This window comes from Taudactylus pleione, unplaced genomic scaffold (genome assembly GCF_031769625.1).
Source record: "Taudactylus pleione unplaced genomic scaffold, aTauple2 ptg000387l, whole genome shotgun sequence".
Classification (NCBI taxonomy): Eukaryota; Metazoa; Chordata; class Amphibia; order Anura; family Myobatrachidae; genus Taudactylus; species Taudactylus pleione.
The window spans coordinates 3,219,103-3,237,410 of record NW_028284788.1 but is presented as its reverse complement, the minus strand read 5'-3'; the positions used below and the strand labels follow the sequence as shown (position 1 = coordinate 3,237,410).

The window sequence follows — 18,308 nt, the reverse complement described above, 5'->3', positions numbered from 1 at the left end:
ATAAAGAGTGCCCCTACAAAGGGTTTTTCTACTTTTGTTTTTGTTCTCCTACAAAAAACATATCTCCAAACCTTCTACAAACCTTGTGTACCACCAACAAAAGAAAATTACATATATAGATCACTTTTGACACATATATACAAATATTGTTGGTTCTTGTATGTGTTCTTATGTATATATTTTTTGAGTCACTACCTTACCAGATCTAGTGCAGGATCTAAAACCACCTTTCTATGGGTTAATGAAGCTCTGTAAGTTGGATAAGTTTTCTCTCCTCCCCCATACAGTGAGAATTTGAGCTGTGCAGCTGTCACAAGCAGTAAATGCTTTTGGGTCTAAATTTAATCATGAGGCTGTATCTCTCTGCCCTGATCGCACTCAACGCTGGGCTAGGCAGGGATTCTGGGGTAAAAAGGTAGCAATGACACCAACTTTTTACCCCATCTAAAATATCCAATCTAAAAAGTTTAGGCCACTTCTAATTGTCTATGCTAAAATATGGGCTTTTTTAACTATTAGTTGTTAAATGGTGAAATTAGAATGTAAAGGATTTTAAACTGGATGGAATACTACATACTTCAAGAAAACTAAGGGAAACATAAGAAGAAAATTATTTCTAAGGAGCAGTTGTGTGTAGGAGAGGAAAACATACAGGTATGCGTACATTTTATTACTATCACTTGTAGATCTATATGTATATGTACCTCAATATGAATACGCTTGTGTTTTAAGTTATGTACAGTACATGCTATATTTTGGGAAGCTAACTCAAGCAGAATTATTTATGACCAAAATATTTGCTCTAAAAAGATGTTAGTATGATATATGGTATTGTAACTTCTAATTAGAATAAGCAAAATCTGAATTTTGCACAAAACAAGTTCTGTGGTGGAGCAGACCATTCCACAGAGATGTGACAGTCTGGAGATACAATCAGCATTCTGCACTGTGCATGTAAATTTCCATTTCATAGAATTTATAGTCTGTGCAAACAGTTACATAGGATCGTGATGGTCAGATCATCCTGCTATATGGTGTAGAAGAATTATGCTTGGGAACACTTATGGGGAAATTCTGTTGGCAAATCATTTTATTGAAAATTTAGTTAATCTCCTAAACTTTACTTAAAAACGTCAGCAATGTAAGTACAGTACTTGACGTGCATAACTTTAGAAATTGCTAGTAGTAAAAAATGTAGGTGGACATTTGTGCTAGAAGCAAATTCTATTTTAAAATACATAGCATCTTAAAATAAAGTTTACTATTACTGGTTACGTATTAAGCAGCTGCATTTTTTAGAATCTCCTGGACATGAAAGGGGATACCCAGGGTCGTATCTATAATGGGTGTAGGGTGTTCGAGGAACACGGGCCCCTGGGTCCAGGGGGGCCCCGCACCGCACACCCTGCACCCATAATACTACTTACCTCTTCGGAGTCCCACGTCGGCGCGGGCGTCCGGCGCTGTAAAACGACTGGAAAATGGCCGCGGTGGCCATTTTTCTGTCGTTTGTGCATGCGCAGTACAGGGAAAATGGCCGCCGCGGCAATTTTCCCGGTGACCTGTGCATACACTATAGACTCTGGGCACACTCTAGTGCACAGAGTCTATAACTCCGGTGCTGGCCGCGCACAGCTCAGTACGCTGCCGGCCGCCGGGCGGAGCGGAGGGGGCCTGTGTCGGAGACTGCACATGGGCCCCCTCCTCTCTAGAAACGCCCCTGGGGATACCATATACACAATTGTTCTAAGAAATGTCTCTATTTAAACATTAAATGTCAGAAAGTATACCACAAAGTGGTTATGTCAGTGGTTCCCAAATTGGGTGCTGTGGCACACTGGGGTGCCTCAGGGCACTTGCAGGGGGTGCCTCAGATTAGTGTTCCAGTATCAAATAAAATTATTTTTAGTCAGTGTGTGATAGGCAAAACCAGTGCTAATGACTGCCAAACAAAAAAATATGTTTACAAGAGAAGCGCAGCCTTGTCACCCACTACCTAAGGGTGACTTATAAGCACAATTTACTTCATTTCATTTTTGCAGAATTTCTCAATAAGAAACTTTAGGCCCAGGGCTGCCGTGAAAAAAATGCTGATACTCTAGGCTGCCGTGATTCAAAAAAGTTTGGGAATCGCTTTTTACCTTGCCCAGTAGTAAATGTTACACTATACTTTACAACTATGTTACATATTACACTGTAGAGATTAAGGAATGTATAAAACTAATATATTTTGTACTAATTTAATACAATTGTATTATTTATTTATAACTTGGATTTTGGGGTGTGTCCCAATACAAATACTTAAAATGGTTTCTCATGTTTTATATGGTTGTATTTTAAAAGCAGTAGAAAAAGCCTAAATATGAACGGATATTTATTATCCTTCTATCCATCTCTCTCTCTATCCATCTTTATTTTAAAGCATTGTCTTTAATGTTTACAAGGTCCAAATTATAGCCAGGGCAACTGGGCCGGTCCCCCTCACATTTCAGAGGCTTCCACAAATTGTTCCCACTGCCACCAGCTCTACCCATCTGGTGCTTTTATAGGGGAATAGGTACAGTATATGTTTACAGTAGGTGAATAGACATATCTTTGATCTATGGTATAAATAATAGGGGGCCGATTCAGAGGTGGACGGACAGTTGAGTGATTATTTGCTACTGCACGTGCACCAAAAGTCCAATAAAATACATGCATACCACTGTGCGCATGCAGAGATCGCTGTTTCGTATGCGATTGCTCCCACTTGAACTGGAAAGCTATAGGTGTTCCTGGGACATGACTTGGAGGCAATTTGAAGTGAATGCAAAAATTGGCCATCTCATGGGTGTGTTATGGGATTGTCACCAGCACGTTAGACGCCGTTTTCAAAAGCAGGGCCGTGGCCACAGAGGCCATGTTTAGGGAAAGTTCAGAAGGAGACACTGCACTAGCCATAGGGCACTTATATAATGTCGATGGTGGAGTGTTTATTGTTACCAGTGTATTTACACTGTCCATGGACATTGAAAGTGGGCATCTCAGGACTTGCACTGACCGGCGCATACTAGTACAAAAGGGGATGACTGAATACACCATTTGCATATTACTGCAGCTGCAAATCCGAAAAATATCCACAACAGTGCATGCATTAGTGTCCACCTCTGAATCAGGCCCTACCTGTCACTACAGTAATTACTGCAGCCTGAGAGAACTTCACTTTGTGAGGTCAATTAAAAAAAAAATAGAAGCTTTCCAAGGCTCAAATAGAAGCATCTGATCTGTCACCACAGCCCTGCCATGGATGTCCATTGCTTCTATTTATCAATTGATTCATCTTCCTCTACCATTTAAGCTTACTGTAGTTGATCCTAAATTGCACGTAACTCTATTTGCAGTCACAAATTGTAATTTTTCGTAAACTGGACATACATATGCATCTTAAAGCATTTATAGGTGAATTAGAGTCATACTGCGTGGCAACTGGGTGTCTGCATATAGTATGAGTGTAAGATGTGCATGATAAGTGTAAGATGGGCATGTTGTGAGAGCCACCAGATTTCAAATGAATTTCTTGCACTAAGCATAAGGCTTGTGGAAATGTACGCTCACAGTGATGAAGGCTTTCACCAGCAGATGGATACAGGTGATGAGGTTTCATAGATGAGAATACACACATTTATTTCCGAGCATGTAAAGCAGCTGCAGTTCTGGACACTCTGCATCAGGTCCTCTATTACCCAAAACCCATAAAATGAGCTGAGAGCTCTCTAGCCAATCCATACTCCCAACCATCCCACTTTGGGTGGGACAGTCCCACTATTTGAGACTCATCTGTGTGATGAAGGTTGGGGGGAGCCAGGGGAGCTACAAGAGAGGAGGGGGCCCGTGTGCAGTCTCCATCCGCAGCCCTCTCCTCTCTCTCTGGCAGCGCACTGAGTGCAGCGCCACAGTGGAAGACTCTGGGCATTAGTCTGTGCGCAGAGTCTACAGTGCATGTGCAGAACACTGGGCAAATGGCGCAGCAGACATTTTCCTGGTGTTGTGCATACTGTGCTTGCGCAAAATGCTGGGTAAATGGCCGCTGTGGCGATTTTCTAGGCGATTTTTACAGCGTTGACACTGGCACCAGCATGGGACTCTGGAGTGTGAAGTATAATATGGGTGCAAGGTGTGTGGTTTGGACCCAGAAGCCCATGTGCACCGCACACCCTGCACTCATTATAAATACGCCCCTCGGGGTAGCATTATGCAGGGCTGCAGGTGGATCGATGCTGTGCGCACGGCATATTCACAGTGAATAGGAGAGCCTGGAGGCAGCTAGCATCTCTGAGAGTGCTGGGCAACTCCCCAGAGAGATGAAAATGAAGGTTTGCCCAAGACCATGCCCCCTTTTTGGGCACGTGCAAGGTGTACCTATGTTGAACTCTCGTATCTTGCAAGGTATGGTCAATCTGAAAGGAAGAGTTAGAGCAGCATAATGAGATGCAAGACCTGTGCAATTTCAGTACATAGGGCCTTTTTACAGAAGAGACTGCTCCTAGTGACGGGAAAGCAGTGAAGAAATAATCTTGTGTAAATCTATAGGAAATCATGTCCTCTGTCATCTCCATCTACTGTTCATGCACATATATACTGAAGGAGTTCTCATCCTGCCTAACATACGCTAATCGCTTTTATTGATTTAAGAAAAAAAAAAATAGCATTAAGGTGTTTTATTGGCAGGAACCTCCACAAGTTTGTTTCTCTAGGGGCCATATAGACCTTAATTTGGGCTTGATGTTTACTATGACTTTTCAAGGAAAATGTTATATATACTGTAGTCTGAAGCAATACAGTCAATATATAGTTATGTATAAAGAAAATAAAAAAGGTTTGTTTGAAAAAAAGCCCATAGAGCAGGGATGGGGAACCTCAGGCCCGAGGGCCGTATAAGGCCCCCGGAATCATTTGGTCTGGCCCTCGGAGCTTTATTCTGCTTGCATCATTTGGCTAGTAGGGTGCTTAGAATAGCACCCTGCAGCCAAAATCTATGCACCAGTGCCGCCAGGAGTGTCCTTAGGACGCTTCAGACGGTCACACCACTGCACTTCCAGCTGAGGATGCTCCAGCCATTGCTGTAATCACCAGCAATTGTGGCCCTGCCTCTGTGTGACATCACATGGTTGGGGCGTAGCCTGCACCAGGCCCGCAAATAATGTTATATATATCAAAATGGCCCTTGGCAGAAAAAAGGTTCCCCACCCCTGCCATAGAGTATCATTACAGTGACACACACACTGCCATTTGCCAATGTGTTTTTTATTGCTACTTGAAACATGAATAAAATGTATATAAACATCATCATGTTTAGATGTGATGCACTTTCTAAGCATGCGTTTTTGACAAAAGAAGCAGCTGTTTTCTTTTTCAAGCATAGGCGCCTTTATAAATGTGACACCCATCAAACAGACAGGTAATGCTAAGCGCAGCACAGATGGTGTAATGGTTAGCGTTACTGCCTCACAGCACTGAGGTCGTGGGTTCGATTCCCACCATGTGTGGAGTTCGTATATTCTCCCTGTGCTTGCGTGGGTTTTTTCCGGGTACTCCTGTTTCCTCCCACACTCCAAAAATATACTGGTAGGTTAATTGGCTCCAAAACATAAAAAATTAACCCTACTGTGTATGTGTGTGTGCATGTGATAGGGAACATAGGGCCTGATTCAGACCCACTCGCGAGCGGCTGTACGCTCGCAAGTGGGTCGATGGTCTGCACTGAGCATGCGCACGACGGAGGGAGCTCCGTCGTGCGCATGCGCCAGACACGACGAGCGAAGGACTTTCCTTCGCTCGTTGTGTCCGATCAAAGGGGGCGTGCTGTCAATGTTGATTGACAGCACGCCCCCTTTGGTGGGCGTGCCGGGGGCGTGCCTCCCTGACGGGGGCGTTCCCACGGGAACGCCTCCCGTCAGAAGCCGGCCCACTGACATCACTAGTGATGTCAGTGGGAGTGATTTTGGCTCTGATAGAGCCAAAATCACTCCGGAGCTTGCGGTTGAAAACCTCAACCGCAGGCTCCGGCTCGCAGTTTCGATGGTCGCGATGGTCACGACCATCGCGGCCATCAAAATGCACGCTCGTATAGCCTGTGGGTGGTGACCCACAGCTATACGAGCGTCCAGGAGGACGCTCCATGAAAAAGGAGCCCGGCCCTCATGCAGAGCGTGCGCTCTGTTCAGAGCGTACGGCTCTGAATGAGGGCCCTAGATTGTAAGTTCCACTGGGGCTGGGACAGATGTGAATGGCCATCTATTCTCTGTAAAGCGCTGTGGAATATGTGTGCGCTATATAAATAACTGGTAATAAATAAATAAAATAGGTGTGGTGCAATAGATTGTTTTCTTACCAAACACACGGTGTCTGGTTCATCCAGGAGTTTTCCAAATTATTCAAAGCAAATACAGCTAAATAAGTGAACACATCAACAATTTAAATTACAGCAAGATGCATACATCAGACTACAGTAAATACACTCTCTTCCCAATGGGATTTTATTAACCTGGAACGCTTCTTTCTTTAGGCTGAAATGAAGTGTGTTAGGACAGATATGCAACACAAAAATAATACTCGCAATGCATCAATTGCACATGAAACATCATCACTCAACGTTATTTGTGGGTCATTATCCAGGATTACTGCATGCAAGTAACAGTCTTAAGAACTCTCAATTTCCCTTAAAGTCTGGCCAGTACCCCTTGCGTTGGTGCACGGTTGAATTAATGCTATGTTGACACTATGGCCCATATTCAATTTGGAGCGAAAAGCCGGAATCGGAGAAAAAGTTTCACCAATGACGTCATTTTGCCAGGCAGAAAAGTAACGCCGTATTCAATTTAAAAGACCTTCCGCCTAGGCGGAAAGTCAATGCAATGTAATAGGTGAAAAATTTTCGCCTATGAATAGCAGGCGGAAAAAAGTGCAGAATTGGGGTTTTGGGGTACAACATTGCGGGAACCCCCGTGCAGCCTTAAGAAAGTCCCCTAAAGGTAAACTGCATCAACATTTTTTAAACAAGACTTAAGAACACCCCAAAAAAATCACTTTCAATTTGGGGGTGAAAAAAAAAAGTTGGGGACAAAGTTAAAAAATAGCGAACTAGACTCCAGGGGGGTCCCCAAGTATAGGTGTTTTTTCACTGCAGGTGCTTGCGGAAGGTCGATTTTTCATGGTTTTTTAGACTTAACTTTAGCAACTTTAAAATATGCTGACCCCCATTTTCATGTACCCCAAATTTGCTCTAATAACTTATTTTCTGGGGAAAATCTCCTGAACACTATTCTTCACCACTTGTACAAAAATGCTATATACCTTCAACAAGCCAAATCGGGGGTAACCGTAGCTAACCCCCATGTCAGAGCATGTTTTGGGGGGGTGTCAAGCTGATTTCCCCAAATCTGACATGACTTTCCACTTGTTTAAGTTTCGCCGGGTCCCGTTTTCGCCTACTTTCAAATTGAATACGGGGATACGCGGGCACGCGCGTGATACTTTTCCGCAGGTGAAGTAGGCGGAAAGTCCGGGAGTCTAAAAAGTATCACGGGTGCGAACCAAATTGAATACAGCTCTAAATCTCCCTGATGCCTTGCGATAGTTGTGAGTGCTGCACTGACACTAGGCACTGTCCCTTATGCCATACTTGCCTAGCCTCCTGATTTGGTCGAAATTGGGTACCGCTCCCGCCCTCCCGGGAAGGCAGGCAATCCTCCTAGCCCCCCGCAATAACCCCTGTAACCCCCGCAGCGTGGGGGGGGGCAGTGACGCGAGACTACACTGTGGGCAATGACATATTTATTCTGGCTGACACCTCACATGTACTTCAGATCTTGCAAATATGTCCTTTTTAATTTTTCAGTCTTGGACTACTTAGGGTCATTCTTAACACAGTCTCAATAAACTAGCTCCCTAGAGGAGCATTTCAAATCCACCCCTGCACTCAGTATCAGTGAGGTGTGTATGTAGAATCAGGGGTGGTGTTAATACTCACTGCTCCACCTTCCGATCTCTGTCACAGGATGCCAGCTTCGCCTGTGCCTTGCCTCCTTGGGGCTGTCCGTCACACACTTCACCAGGCTGCCGGGTATGGGAGTCCCATTCCTGTATCTCTGGTCCCGGCCGTCTCCTCACAGCAGCCACGGCAACTCCACTCAGACCTCCGGTGAGTGCGCAAGTCCAGCGCTCCTCACGATCCCTCTCTCAGCCTCTCCCGCTGACGGACTTCTCTGGGCTTCACAGTAAGTGCGCATACCCTGCGCTTGTCTCCGCTGCCTCAGGACTGCCTAATGGTCAGCTGGGCAGTCCCTCTTATCAGCTCTGTCAGGGCCTTTCCGCATGCGCCGGCTGTTCTTCCCGCCGGGGTCGTGTGTCATACACGGCTCTCGGCTCGCGGACAATTAGGGCTTTCCTTCTAAAGTCTGTGGGGGAATCCTTGCCTCACGCCCCACCATAGCAAGAGTCCATATCAGGGAGAAACAGTTCATAATCCTGGGGGAAATAGGGATAACAATGCAGGGTAGTGCGACCTGTGCCATGGCACAGGGCACCGTAGGGCAGGGGGCGCTGTTTGGGCCTGTCACTGTTCCTGTTTATTATCATTCTACCTTGTAGCTTCCTCTTCTTTTATCCCCAGAATCTCTTGGCCTCCCCTATCTCTTCCCTGGCCCTTCCCAATGAGGCCATGGCCCTTTTTCAGGTGCACTATCTTATGTCCCTATTTAAAAAATGAGGGAAGGGGACGCCAATGCTCTCTCTGGCACAGGGCACCAAAAAGTCTAGTTACGGCTCTGCAACAATGTAACATAACATATGGCATAAATGCCAGTGCTGTGTACAAGTATAAATAAATACAGACCATGAACACTAGAAGAACGCATACAATTTTCTTATATATCAGGGAATCCCAACATGGGGTAATACATTTACATATACAAAAGTAATCATCATAAGGTACTCCCAGGTTCTGGTGTACCACATAATGGGTGAAAAGTGTACGGTGCACATGGGCCCCTGGGTCCAGGGTGCCCACACCGCACACCCTGCACCCATAGTTAATAATACTTACCATTCCGCAGATTCTGGTGTGCTGCTCTGCTTTTGATTCAAATTACTTTATACCCTTTGGTGCCTCGTTATGTTTACTACCCCCTCTAACCCTGCAGGCCACCCATTACTACCTATGGACTCAAGGCCTGATTCAGAGCCAGACGCTCTGACCAGAGCGCTCACTCGGAATCAGGGCCCTCCTACATAATATTGGAGCGGCCTCCTGGCCGCTCGCTTAGCTGTGGGTGACCACCCACAGCTTATGCGAGCGGCCAAAAAGATGGTCGCGATGGTCAAGACCATCGCGACCATCGGGCTTGCGACGAGACCCTTGCGGTAGGGTCTTGTGGCCACAAGCCCTGGAGTGATTTTGGCTCTATCAGAGCCAAAATCACTCCCACTGATATCACGCCTCCGTCTGAGCAGCCATGCCCCTGGCACGCCCACCAAAGGGGGCGTGCTGTCACTCACCATCGACAGCACGCCCCCTTTGGTGCGAGACCTGGAGCGACGGCTTTCCCGTCGCTCGCCGGGTCTCGCGCATGCGCACTTGGGCACCATCGACCCGCTTGCGAGCGTACAGCGCTCGCGAGCGGGTCTGAATGAGACCCACAGTCACCCTCCTGGTCAAACTTAGCAACTGTCCTCCCCTGGTTTTTCCTTGCTATCTACAGGGCTATATTTGGGTCGGACATTTTCCTGATGTTCCTAATGTTCTGTTGATTGCAATATTGCTATTGTGGTACGCCAAACTCTCTGTTTTATTGTATTCTGTTTTGTAATGTACAGATATGCAACACTGTTTTCTCTACTGTTACCATATGTTCTACTATGGCTCAGTACACCTGCTGCCTCTCCATTTTCTTATAATTTCATGGTTTAGGTCTCTGTCCCCGTTCCCCCATTCCATTTGTTTTTGACTCTGATCTCTTTGAGCAGCAATACCTCATACTACTATACCATTAACACTGATCTTAATATCACTGTTTGCTCCCTCTATTCTGATACCCTCACCCTACACCCTTTATAACAGTTGTAACTTTGTTTTCCCTTCCCTGACCTCATACATGTCCCTCCTTTCCTCCCAAGTAGCTTCTTATTTATTTATTTATTAACAGGTTCTTATATAGCGCAGCATATTCCGTTGCGCTTTACAATTGGAAACATAAACAGAACAAAACTGGGTAGTAACACACAGATATATAGGTAAGAAGTCCCTGCTCGTAAGCTTACAATCTATAGGGAAATAGGCATTGATACACAAGGATAGGTGCTATATATCCAGCCAGAATGGAGAGTTTCTTGGTGGGCTGCATGATCCAGTCACATAGGAATGTCGGCCAAATATCAGAAGGATGTGAAAGAAAGACAATGTGTGAGGTTATGTGTGGACTGTGAAAGGGGATGTAATTGGGTATGGAAGCTATGAAGGTTATGTGGGTGTCACCTTGCTGTATTTTTATTTGATTTCATTGCTGGTAACCCACACCTGGAGCTTGTTTTCTCCTTATTTGCATTACCCTAGCTTGGTGCTCCCCCTCTGGCCACCCCATACGGTCGTCATGACCAGATTCGGACACTCTAGGCTTTTTATCCACTTTTACCCGTGGGTCTGACTACAAGGATGGGTTCTTTCCCGTTACTCACCCTTTCCTACCTTCTATTCTTTCTCTCTTTCCCTCTCGTTGCCTGAGGCCAACATTCGGGTTCTTTGGTGCGTTACCTTCTTGCTCTTTTTTGTATATTTTTCGATTACCATAGCTCATACTTTTGTTATATCCTGATTAAACCATGGTACAATCCTGCCTATACCTTCTAAATCCTACCTATACCTTCTAAATCCTGCCTATACCTTCTAGAATTGTTGCTATTTAGCGTAATGAGTCGTACTGTAAAATAAATGCTTTCAGACTTGGAATGTGTTTCCAAAGCACAAAAAGTTATTATTCAGCATAAAAACAGATGGTTACACGCTGTGATCTAAAGACAATTAGCGCAAATAAATCATACAGACCCAAGGTACAGTTGCTATATACGCACGCGCTCTGCCCAGATACCGGCATCAGCAAGAAACCTCTGTCAACAGCATCAGCAAGAAGACTCCCGACTGGGGTCAGAGAGCGCACATATATACCCTTGTAGGGATTTGGAAATACAATAGATAAGTTTGGCATGATTCCATTGGTTCATCTTAAAGGTGTCTTGGTTACAGGATCATTTATTGGACAATTTCAAATGGACACAACGGACTCCAACCGCCCTTTGTATCCTTTTTCCCCCTGCATGCAAATCTAAGCTGCTAACATTACAGAGTACATTTTTAATGTTTTAACTCTCTATAGTCCATAGTTTGCAGACACAGGTTCCAATCTTCTCACCGATGGTACCGGAAATCTGTGGAGACACAGTGGGTCAGTACAACACCAGACACTGTCTGCTTATCATGTACTAAACTTTAGATATCAAATTGCACAACATTAATAATCACTGAATAAACCTTGAATATTACACTTTAATGCTAGGGAACCTTTCATGTAATTTGTGTACGTGTAAGAGAATATTGCATAAAGTTGCTAATATACGTGGTGCGTTTATTTGTAGAGTGAAACAGCGCAACAGTGTGTAATGTGCGGTGTTTATGCATGTGAGTCTATGTGTGTGTGTTTTATGCATGTAAGTTTATTTATGATGGATTTAATATATATATATATATATATATATTCTATCCCTTACTAACATATTTTTAATATTTTTAAATCTATAATGCAAGGTGTTACAAACAGCTAGGTTCACTTTCAAGCAGGGTGGGGACCCCCAGCTGATTGTCATTGCCACTGTGTCTGGTAAGCAAAACCTCTGACCATTGTTAACTCAGACAAATTCAATTGTGCATATCAATGTCTGGGTTATATTTCAATTGCCACAGCCATACTTGTCTATATACAGGGCTTCCCAATGTATATGTAAAACACTCACAGTATCCTGGTGTATTGTTTTTTAATTACTTTTCTCAGACATGTATACAGAAGCTGTTTCTTGTTACTAACTAAACCCTGCACGAATATTGTGTTTGTCAGTGTGAGAGTGTTGTATATTCACTATTTAGTGTTGTGCGAATGTGTTGATACGTGCACACACTGGGTGTGTGCGCACGCAATGTTACATCGTGGATTGTACCAACATAAATCGGGCAGCGGATGACCAAATTGTCCGATAACAATTGAATTGCGGTCACATGCAATCATTCAACTTCGACAGTCCACCTTTTGATAGCCAATCAACATGCGGTCATACTCTGATTTTAAAATTAATTTAGGCTTACATTATGACATATCATTTTAATGTTATATTATGGGATGGCACAAGGTGGTTCTTAATCCATCAATGATGTGTCTCCAAGAGGGGACATAAAACTACCATTATACGCACACCGCGGATCTTGGGAGATCATGGGAAAGATGTGGGGATGCACCAATCCTATAAAGGAAGTCTTGAGGGGGAATAGGGACTTACATTATTTGGGATGTTTTAAAATAACACTTTAACAATACATTTTATGCATGTCTTATTATAATACATTATACGATGGTATTTCCTAGTTCAGGTTTGTAATGCAGTTCTACATTTACCTCAGTATTCATATTGTCACTACTGACCACCATCATAATTTCGTTCTTCCGGTTTACCTTATCTTTACATTTTCCACACTTCAACACAGTAGGAACACACCTGACACATATGCCAATTACTATGATGACAATCAGTATGAGGATCAGGAGTTTACCTATGCTTGCGATCATTTCCTGGACCCACTCTCCTAGACCTTAGAACCATTTCACTGGGTTCAACCATGAAACCCATTCCTCTACCTTCTCCTCTACTTCAGCCACTGAAGCATTATGGTTCTTTCAAAACTCCCATTTTAGCTGCAGAATTTCATCCATCTTGTGGTCTATTACCTCCTTAGGGTCGCTGGTATCGTTTGTAATATAAGTGCTACACTTTACTCCAAATTGGGTGGCCAAAGTTACGCAATACCCTCCAGTGACAGCTGTTAAATAATTTAACACTAGTCTGTGTTGCACTAGTTCTTTCTTGTACGCTTGCAACTCCCTACCTGTATACCTGAATGTGTCATCATACATCTCGGTGACATTATCTATTAATTTTGTGTACCCCGAGCGATCCTGGTGGGATCCAATGCTACTAAAACTTGAAAGCCAGTTGTCTCACTAATTAACTGAGTGGCTTTATGCACATCACCAGGTATCATATTTCTTTTGTCTCTGTGTTCATACTGTGTGTGAAGATATGGTGATGGTGTGTTTTTATGAATACCAAGCATTTCAACATGTGTGAGGGTCATAACCTTTGGGACTACTCTTCCCAGATAACACAAACCTTCAGAACTCGGAGAGAGCCACTTATACGCTTTCCTTCCACATATAAAATATACATCATCAGGGAGAACATAGGGAATAGTATGCATCATGATCATCAAACACATTTCCCTCACAAATGATCCTATCTCAGGTTCTCCCATCTGGCAAATACATGTTTCTGGTTGTATAACCTTAGCACAGTACCAATCTGGTATTCTCTCAACCATTTCATTGGTGTTACTCAGTGTATATTTATACCGGAAGTGTCTTCCACCTGACCTAATTTTGCGTAACAGTTCATAATTCATAGGCTCATGGTCAGCTCTTAGTGAGAAGGTCATCGTCTCATTATTCCCAGTCACCTCCCAACTTCCTGGTTCATTGGAGTTGGTGATGTTTAAACATAAAAGTGATTTGTCTACTTGGTACTGGTGGAGCTTAAATGGGGTGGGTTTGGTATTAAGAAATTTTCCATCCAGTGTCTTCCCTTTTTGCAATTCTACAATTTCAGAGATATTTAATGGGAGGGGCACTAATCCTACATTATGCTGTCCTTGTGGAACGTGAGAGCACACCCAACAGTCGGTTTGGTTAAAAATTTTGCCCACCATGGTGTGATAATCCTCTAAAGGATACCCACCCCAATACTGATTATACTTGGGTTGACACCGTTGGATGCATCTCTCATCAATTACGGACCCACAGAACTCACACATACAATAATCCTCAGACGATAGACCTTCACACTGTCTCCGAATATCCAAAATAGCAGATCTCTTAACAATTACAGTACTAAGATTGGTCAAACACTCCCCTGATTAGCATAGCACTCCTCCTTTCGACTCTACTCCATCAATTCAGCCATCAGCTCCCATCTCCTCTATCGATCCCCATCACAGAAACCAGAAATCCCCGAACAAATCAGGATGATGGAAACTCTGGAAGAGAATATAAAAATGAACACAGCAGACCAGTCCATCGCCGCAGCAAGGACCTGCAAATTTTTTTAGCTCAGGTATCTCACTGCAACCTTTTAATCCTCCCAGAACAAGCTCGCGATCGACAGGTCCATGTTATCAGCCTCGTCTCCGCCTTGTTTCTGCACCGGTTGTTTGACCTTTTTGCAGTGAGTGGAATGGACCCAGGTATCTCTCTCGGCCACCTTCAAAGATGTGATACTCGTCAGCAACACCTGATACGGACCCTCCCAACGATCAGTCAAACAACCTGAATGCAAGAATTATCTGTCCATAACATATTCTCCAGGTTCAACATCATGGCAGTTTGTTTCTGGCATGTAATGGCACAACAATTTCAGTTTCTGCTGTTGCTGTTTTAACCGTTTACTCATTGATATAAGATACCTTACAGTTACCTCGTTTAAACACAAAAGTGATCTATCTACTTGGAATTGATAGAGTTTAAAATGAGGTGGTTTGGATGAGAGGAATTTTCCATACAAGGTTTTCCCTTTTTGTAATTCTAAAATTTCCGTGGTATTCAGCGGAAATGGCACCAACCCTACGTTATGCTGTCCCTGTGGCACGTGTGAACACACCCAGCAATCAGTTTGATTTAACACTTTGCCTACCATGCTATGATAATCCTCTAAAGGATACCCACCCCAGTACAGGTTATATTTAGGTTGGCACCGTTGGATACAGTTCTCATCAACTAGGGACCCACAGAGCTCACAAATACAGGAATCTTCAGACGATAAACCTCCACACCTTCCCAGAATATCCGGAATGACAGCTCTCTTAACAATAACAGTACTAAGATTGGTCAGACACTCCCCTGATTGGCATTGCATTCCTCCTGACTCCACTCCATCAGCACTGCCATCAGCTCCCGTTTCCTCAATCGGTCCCCCATCACAGACACTGGATATCCCTGAACCGATCAGGATGGTGAACACTCTAAAAGAGAATATGAAAATGAACACGGCAGGTCCATCCATTGTCACAACAAGTCCTGCAAATTTCTCAGTTCAGGTATCTCACTACGAACTTTTCAATCCTCCCGGAACAAGCTCACGAGTGACAGGTCCACGCTATCAGCCTTGTCTCCGACTTGTTTCTCCACCGTTTGATTGACCTTTTTGCAGTGAGTGGAATGGACCCAGGTATCTCTCTCGGCCACCTTAAAAGATGTAGTACTTGTCAGCAGCACCTGGTACGGACCTTCCCACCGATCAGTCAAACAACCTGAATGCAAGAAATTTCTGATCATAACATATTCTCCTGGTTCAACATCATGACAGTTAGTTTCAGGCATATCATTAGACAACAATTTTAGTTTCTGCTGCTGTTGCTTTAACTGCTTACTCATTGATATAAGATACTTTACAGTTACCTCGTTGTTACCTTTTAAATCTTCCTGCGGGCTTATAATCAAATGAGGTTATCTACTAAACAGTATTTCAAAGGGGGACAGATTTAGAGGGGGTCTAGGAGTGGTCCTTATGCTATGTTGGACCAACGGTAATGCTTTTGGCCATCCTAGTCCAGTCTCTGCCATGATTTTACTTAGTTTGTTTTTAATAGTTCCATTCATCCTCTCCACCTTGGCACTGGCTTGCGGTCAGTAGGGGGTGTGAAGTCGACTATTAATACCCATCCATTTACACATATTTTGAAAAACATCACCTGTGAAAAGAGTACCCCTATCACTCTCGATAATTTTAGGGATACCGTATCTACACACAAACTCCTGAACATTTCTTTTGGCAGTGAATGCAGCAGTATTAGTGGCAGCTGGGTATGCCTCAACCCAATTGGAAAACACGTCAGTGCACACTAATACATACTTAAGAGGGTGGTAATTGGATGAAATCAATTTGTATTGCCTGGAAAGATCCGTCAGTCATAGGAATGTGAGATGGTTCGGTAGGGATCATTTTCCCAATGTTTTTCCTCAAGCAGGTCAGACAGGACATTGCTCTCTTTTCTGCTTGAGAAGAGAAACCCGGTGCGCACCAGTATGCTCTCACCAATTTGCACATACCTTGCTTTCCCAGATGAGTCAGACCTTGCACTGCCTCAGCCAGGCTGGTGTAGTATGCCTTGGGAGCCACTGGCTTACCTTGTCCGTCCCTCCAGAGTCCAGAGGACTCTTGCTCACATCTCTTGGACCTCCAGACTGACTTTTCCTTGGTAGAAAACAAATTTTGCATCTCAATTAATTTCAGCATATCAATTGTTTGGAAAGTTATGATTTGTTCAGTTGGTACATTCATTTTTAACCCTGCTGCCCATTTTGCAGCTTCGTCTGCCCTGTTGTTGTCCAGTGACACCGGATCATCTTCACATGTATAGGCTTTACACTTAATTACTGCCACTGCCTTTGGCAATTGGATTGCTGTTAATAGTCCTTTTATATGTTTGGAATGTGCTATTGGTTTGCCTGCTGCTGTCATAAATTTTCTCAGACGCCATAAGGCACCGAAATCGTGAACTACTCCGAAGGCATACCTAGAGTCAGTATAGACATTAGCAGATTTACCTTTCGCTAATTCACACGCTCTCTTTATTGCCACCAGTTCCACCACTTGTGCCAAGTGTGGTGGTCCTAAAGGTTCGGCTTCTATGATGTCTTCATCATTTACAACAGCATAACCTGTACATAATTCTCCAGTGTCAGTCTGTCTATGACAACTCCCATCCATGTAAAATGTCACATCTACATTTTCTAAAGGTGTATCCCATATGTCAGGTCTTGCAGTAAAGGTCTGATTCAGATATTCCATACAATCATGTGCATCAATATACCTGCAGAACTCACCTGCTGCCAATGGCTCACCTCTCTCCACTCTTTGGGCATCACGTTGCACATATGGTAAATATGTAGCTGGATTTAACGTACTGCACCTTTTGATGGTGATGTTTGCAGGTGCTATTAAGGCTAGTTTCCATTTTGTGAATCTAGCTGAGAAGACATGTCCGGTTTGGGCAGAGTTTAGCAAAGCAGATACAGCATTGGGAGTATAGACAATCATATCATGGCTTAGTACTACATCCTCACTCTTACTGACCAATAGAGCAGTTGCTGCTACACTTCTTAAACACGTTGGGAGTGATCTTGCCACAGTGTCCAACTGTGCACTGTAGTATGCTATAGACCTACTGGCATCACCATGTCTTTGTGTGAGGATGCCTGCTGCACACCCATCAGCTTTCGTAAAATACAAATCAAAAGGTTTTTCATAATCAGGTATTCCCAATGCAGGTGTTCTTGTCAGACTATCCTTAAGATTAAGGAAAGCCTGCTCTGATTCCTCTGTGTGTATGACACGATCGGGCTTTGAGGAAGAGACTAAGTCCTGTAATGGTAAGGCCAAAATAGAAAAACCTGGGATCCACATTCTGCAGTATCCACACATTCCCCAGAAGGTACGAATTTGCTGTTGGTTCTGCGGCAGTGTCATGTTCTGTATGGCCTGGATTCTGTCATTTGTGAGATGTCATAACCCCTGAGTTAGGTAGTGTCCCAAATATTTAACCCTGGACTGGCATGGCTGTAGTTTGTCCTTAGCAACCTTGTGTCCTGTTTGTGAGAGATGAAGCAACAAAAGTTTAGTATCATTTAAACATGACATAAACAAATCAGAACATAACAATAAATCGACCACATATTGTATTAGAACAGATCCATTGGCAGGTTGAAAAGATTGTAAACAGTCGTGTAAGGCCTGGGAGAAGATACTGGGGCTGTCTATGAAACCCTGGGGCAATCGTGTCCATGTGTATTGTACGCCCCTGTATGTAAAGGCGAATAGGTACTGACAGTCAAGATGAAGAGGTACAGAGAAGAAAGCAGAACAGAGGTCAATGACAGTAAAAACTACAGGTATGACCTGACCCC

General features: G+C 43.8%; 1 protein-coding gene across 2 annotated transcripts in view; it reads left to right on the top strand.

Annotated features, from left to right (window-relative positions):
- Positions 1-347: 347 nt before the first annotated feature.
- Positions 348-18,308, top strand: part of CACNA1S (calcium voltage-gated channel subunit alpha1 S) — a 397,379-nt gene continuing 379,418 nt past the window's right edge. The window contains exon 1 of one of the 2 annotated variants that reach the window (XM_088445772.1): positions 348-654. The gene's annotated coding sequence lies outside the window, so the exon portion shown is untranslated. The remainder of the gene's footprint in view (positions 655-18,308) is intronic. The other variant, XM_088445773.1, reaches the window with a different exon arrangement.